Raw genomic sequence first — 5458 nt, 5'->3', positions numbered from 1 at the left:
ATTTTAAAAGATGGCGCTGGACTGAAGTCTCGGGATTTGGGATAAGGGTGCTGTGTTTCTGCTGTTTTGTTCATGCTACAGTGCACATACGAGGCAGTGTGGGGCGCACCCACCACGGGGCTCAGTCATGCCACAAGCCCTTTCTCTAGCCCTCCATCCTGCCAGGACCCTGACTGTGTTCATGTACCTGGAATGTTTTCAGGTCATCAGGGCCCGGGACTCTGACCCACAGTCAGCATGTGGCTTCCCGCTCCACAGTCCTGTGTACTGCCGCCTGAGTTACAGAGGCTGGGCCAAGAGCCGTGTGGTCTCTGGGTTTTGTTACCAGAGTGTGCGTGCAGAAAGTGAGGCAGAGAAAGCACCCCCCACGGACCTGGTCACCCCACCGTGCTTTTACGCCATTTCTCCATCTTGTCAGATTTCAGGTATGCACGCACACGCCCTCGGCATGTTTGTCAAGCTGTCGGCCTGGATTCCAGTTGTGGTTGGCCGTGTGGGATCTGGTTCCCAGTGCACAGAGCTCAACCAGCACGCTGCAGGGCCGCCGAGAGTGCTGTGAAAGAAGAAAAACAGCAGTCAGGAATTGCAGGGGAAGCTGCACCAAGAGGAGGATGTAAACATAGTAACACTGCAGAGCATCAGACCCATTCCACGCAGAGCAAATGCCATTTATCAACTTCAAAGTACTGGGAGTGGGACCAGCAGATGGCATAATGGTGACAGGACTCCCATGTAGTCGATTGTAGTTCGAGTCCCAAACCCAGTGACTTAAAACTCACGCCAGGTGCATGTGCTTGGGTGCCCAAGATCCCGAGCAGAGAATGGAGAAGGGATTGTGGCGCAGCCAACCTCCCAGGGGAGTGATTTCTCACTTCCTGCCTCTCTGTCTCTCTGACAAGCGCACACACCCTATAGCAAAAATCTCTTTAATAAAAAGTACTGGGAGTAAATGAAAGTCTATTGTTATAAATCAAATGCTGCAAGTATGTTGTTAAAAGAATTAAACTATTATGGTCCCAAAGTGATAAACAGCACTCTAAGCATGTTGTGTGGAAATGGGAAGGTACTCAGGCTGGCCCCGTGGCCTACTAGTTACGGAGGCTGGGTCCCACATGGCCAACTGGTTGGAGTTCTGGACCCAGCACACTGGAAAACACACAGCGCATGTGCATGTCTGCCCCAGATCCTGGCACGATGGAGAAATGGAGGAGGAAAGGTTGCAAAATGATGAACCTTTCCAAGGGGTGCTTTCTCCCGCTCCCTCTGTTTTTGCTGGTGAACACATGTGCCGTCTAGCACATTAAAAATCTGAAACAAGAGGAATGTAAGGGAACTTAGCCTTCATGTGCTCTTTGGAGAACATCGTTAAGAGGAAGAGCAGTGTAGAGGGGCAGGCAGTGTGCTCCTTTTTGTTATTTTTAAATTTCACGTATTTAAAGTTTACTGGAGAGAGAGAAGCACCCTCAGCAGAGGCTCAGGCCACGATCCTCCTTCCCAGCCTTCCCAGCCTTCCCAGCCGGTCAGGATCCGGCCCGGCCCGCCCAGGTGCACTGGAGACCAAACCCCAGGCCTCGCTGGGGCTGCTTGCATGGTGGGCACCAGAGCACATGCTGCAGCTGCGCGGGGCAACTGCGTCGCTAGCTCTTCGGCAAGGCAGGTGCGTGCAGTCCATGGAAAGACTCCAGGATGCCCGCGGCTCTGCCAATGCTGTTACCTCCAAGGGGCTACTTCTCAAGGTGGAATTTTGGGTACTACATCTTTCTTTTTTAATGAGCACGTAGTACTTTTTAGAGTAAAACTGTAATTACATGTTTATTTTTAAAAATTATTTGTGAAAAATGACAGAAATTGTATGCCAGGAGTTAGAAGCAGAAAAGATTACTGCTAGCTGGGGGAAATCTGATAAAGCTTGATTAAAGAGCAGACATCTGAATTATTACCTGTCACATAAACACAAACAGAAGCATGTCAGCTATCTCATGGCTACGTGGGCTCCTTACTCATAGCATTTTATTTTATCGTTATAGCAGAGTCTTAACTGTAACTGTTGCTGGGGTATAACTGACTAATTAATTTTCAGATTAATAAAAAGCAAAAATCTTTTTAAAATTGGATATCTTTTTAAAAACGTAGTCTATACCTGCCTCATTCATAAGTTTAATAACTAAGAATTGAATGGTGCTGTGGATTAAAGAAGTGTGATGACAACAGTGGGCAGCCACTGTGTACCTGGGCTGCGTGTTGCCAGAGGGCGCAGGCGATGACCAGAAGGAGACAGGGAGTGAGAAAGCACCCCCATGGGTGCCATCCCTTCTCCTCCTTTCCCCTCTTTTGTGTTTCCAAGGAGGGCCCTTGGGTACACACAACTAGCATGTTTTTGGTTTTGTTGTTGTTGTTTGTTTGTTTGTTGGAGAGGTTTTTTTACCATAGGGCGTGTGCGCTCGCCAGACAGACAGAGAGAGACAGAAGGCGAGAAATCACCCCCCATGGGTGATGGCCACTCCGCAATCCCTTCCCCATTCTCCTCTCGGGATCTTGGGCACGCACGCACATGCACCCGGCGTGAGTTTTAAGTCACCGAGTCCGGGACTTGAACCGCAGTCGACTACATGGCAGTCCAGCGACCTAGCCATTACGCTAACTGCTGGTCCCACCTAGCATGTTTTTGAAGCTGCCAGGTGTGGGATTTACTCCTCAGTCAGCCATGTGGGGCCCAGCCACCTTAACCACCTTGTCAAAGACTGGCCCTGTACCTGGGTTTTATTTATTCGCTCTTCCTCACGATTTGTGGCTATAACTAGATGATTACATGGCCCAACTCATCATGCGCAGGAGTTGCCAGGATTCTGTGCAACAGTTCTAAGCCACCTGGTCCGGGATGTGAACCGCAGTCAACTACATGGGAGTCCAGCGACATAGCCATTATGCTAACTGCTGGTCCCAGAAAGTAACTTCTAAGACGGGGTCCCCAGCTCCCGCGCCACCAGCTGGTGCCAGTCTGTAGCCTGTTGGGGGCTGGGCTGTGCAGCGAGCAAGCAGGCTAGGCAGGCTAGCCAGGCTCTGTCAGTGTTTGCGGCCACTCCCCATCTTGATCTGCCTCCTGGGCACCGCCTCCTGTTGGATCTGCAGCCACGGTGGATTCTCACGGTACACGAACCCTCATGTGTGGTTACTTCCTTGTGTATCGCAGTGTGGCAGTGGTGGAAGTGGGATGGACAGGTCACCCTGAGACCAAACCCACCCCTGTGGAGGGGTTGTCTTCCACAGAGCCAAGGGTCTGGTGTCAACAAGAGTGGGGGCCTCTGCTCTAAGGTAATGAGTAATCATTTTTAAACCTGATAAATGTGGAGTGTTTTTTGTTTTTAAGTAGAGGTGTTTGCCATAGAGCATGTGTGCCCACTGGAGAGAGAGAGAAATAAGGGCAAGTGAGAAATCACCCCCTTCCCCAGGGGGGAATGGCCATAATCTCTTTTCCATTTTCCTCCCAGGATCTTGTGCACACATGCACACGTGCCTGGCATGATTTCCAAGCCACTGAGTCCGGGACTTGAACCGTGGTCAGCCGTGTGGGAGCCCAGCGACGTGACCACTATACCATCTGCTGGCCCTGTGAAGTCGCTTTTTTTTTTTTTTTTTTTTTTTTTGCGTTTTTTTTTGCGCACTAGGGCATCTGTACTGCTGGAGAGAGAGACAGAAAGCAAGAAATCACCCCCCAGGGGAACTGGCCACACCACAATCCCTTCTCCATTCTCCTCTTGGCATTTTGGGCACACACGCATACACACCCATCGTGAGTTTTAAGCCACTTGGTCTGGAACTTGAACTGCAGCTGACTACACGGGAGTCCAGTGATGTAACTGTTACACCATCTGCTGGTCCCCGTGAAGATCTTTTTTAAAAGCAGTGTATCTCGGGCCAACTGGTGGTGTGGTGGTTAAGGAGTTGGACCCCACATGGCCAGCTGCACGTGGGCTTGAGGAATATGCTGAATGTGAGTGTGTGCGGGCCCAAAATCCCAGGATGTAACTGTTACACCATCTGCTGGTCCCCGTGAAGATCTTTTTTAAAAGCAGTGTATCTCGGGCCAACTGGTGGTGTGGTGGTTAAGGAGTTGGACCCCACATGGCCAGCTGCACGTGGGCTTGAGGAATATGCTGAATGTGAGTGTGTGCGGGCCCAAAATCCCAGGAGAGAGATGGAGGAGAAGGGACTGCGGCATGTCTGTCCCTCATGGGAGGTGCTTTCTCACTTTCTCTCAGCCCCTCCCACTCTCCAAGTGCACACAGCTTCTGACAAAGTTTTGTTTGTCTGTTTTTAATTTTTCTTTGGGGAAGCCAGCAGGTGGCATGGTGGTTAAGGGCGCCAGACTCCCACATAGCCAACCGTGGTTCAAGTCCCAGACCTGGCGGCTTGGTTTCTCACTTTCCCTCTCTCTCTCACTCTGTCACTCTCTGGTCAAATTAAAAATGTATAAATAAAGTTAAATAAAATAATTCTTAATTTATTTTCCAACCATTTCCTGAGCTCATTCTACGAATGCAACTTTAATGAACAATAGGTTCTAACAAAAGGGGTGCAAGAGAGCTAAATGCAGGTTGACTTTTTTTCTTTACAGGACAGGTAATGATACAAAAAGCAGTGGCTTCCCATTTTCTTATCTTCTACAGAGGAAATAAATACCACTTCTCCTGGAACCTCACACCCTGGCTTCATCTTCAAAATGCAGCACTTTACTTTCCTCACAAGGCAGACACACTATAAACCTTAAGCACGTGATGGTTGCATGGTTTCCTCAGTGAGTCCCAAGGCTTCACCAAGCTTTCCTGGAGCTCCCGGCTAAAGGAGTCCTGAGGTTTCAAATATTAAAGCTTTCTCCACAGCCACAAGTTCCTTGGATGTCTGGGTTATTGAACACAAACTCACTGGGTCATTTGTCTTCAACATAGTCCATTTCTGTTCCTAAAAGTGTTAGCTGTGCTTTCTTTTCGATGGACACTCTGACTCTATCTTGAACAACGTCTTCATCAGAATCTCCCTTTGTCTTCGTATATTCTAAAGTATAAGAAAGGCCACTGCAGCCCCTGGTCTGGACACCAACCTTCACAGCTACATGCTCAGGTTTATCTTTAAGAAGGCATTTTATCTTGTTTATTGCTGAAGGTGTCAGCGTGAGGGCAGCTTTGGTGGGCTGCAGCTTCCTCTTGCTCACAGCCTGGACAGTGGCCTGGACTAACGAGGCTGACATTTTCGCGGTCCCGGCGTCCTGGAACCTTGGGCAGGAGCTCCCACACCTCAGCCTCTCTCCATGGGCATGGCCGGCGCATTGATGCCACAAGTTCTGGCCCTTTTCCTTTTTTTTTTTTTTTTAAGAGATTTTTGCTATAGGGCACATACGCTCACCAGAGGGAAAGTGAGAACTCACCTCCCTCGGGGGATGGGGGTGGGGTGGGGTGGGAAT

General features: G+C 49.6%; 1 pseudogene; it reads right to left on the bottom strand.

Moving 5' to 3' along the window:
- Nucleotides 1-4718: 4718 nt before the first annotated feature.
- Nucleotides 4719-5245, bottom strand: LOC102490421 (iron-sulfur cluster assembly 1 homolog, mitochondrial pseudogene; annotated as a pseudogene).
- Nucleotides 5246-5458: the final 213 nt, after the last annotated feature.

Source organism: Tupaia chinensis, unplaced genomic scaffold (genome assembly GCF_000334495.1).
Source record: "Tupaia chinensis unplaced genomic scaffold, TupChi_1.0 Scaffold000159_1, whole genome shotgun sequence".
NCBI classification, from domain to species: domain Eukaryota; kingdom Metazoa; phylum Chordata; class Mammalia; order Scandentia; family Tupaiidae; genus Tupaia; species Tupaia belangeri.
Note: the sequence above shows the minus strand (reverse complement) of the source record. Positions and strands in the feature narration are given on the sequence as shown.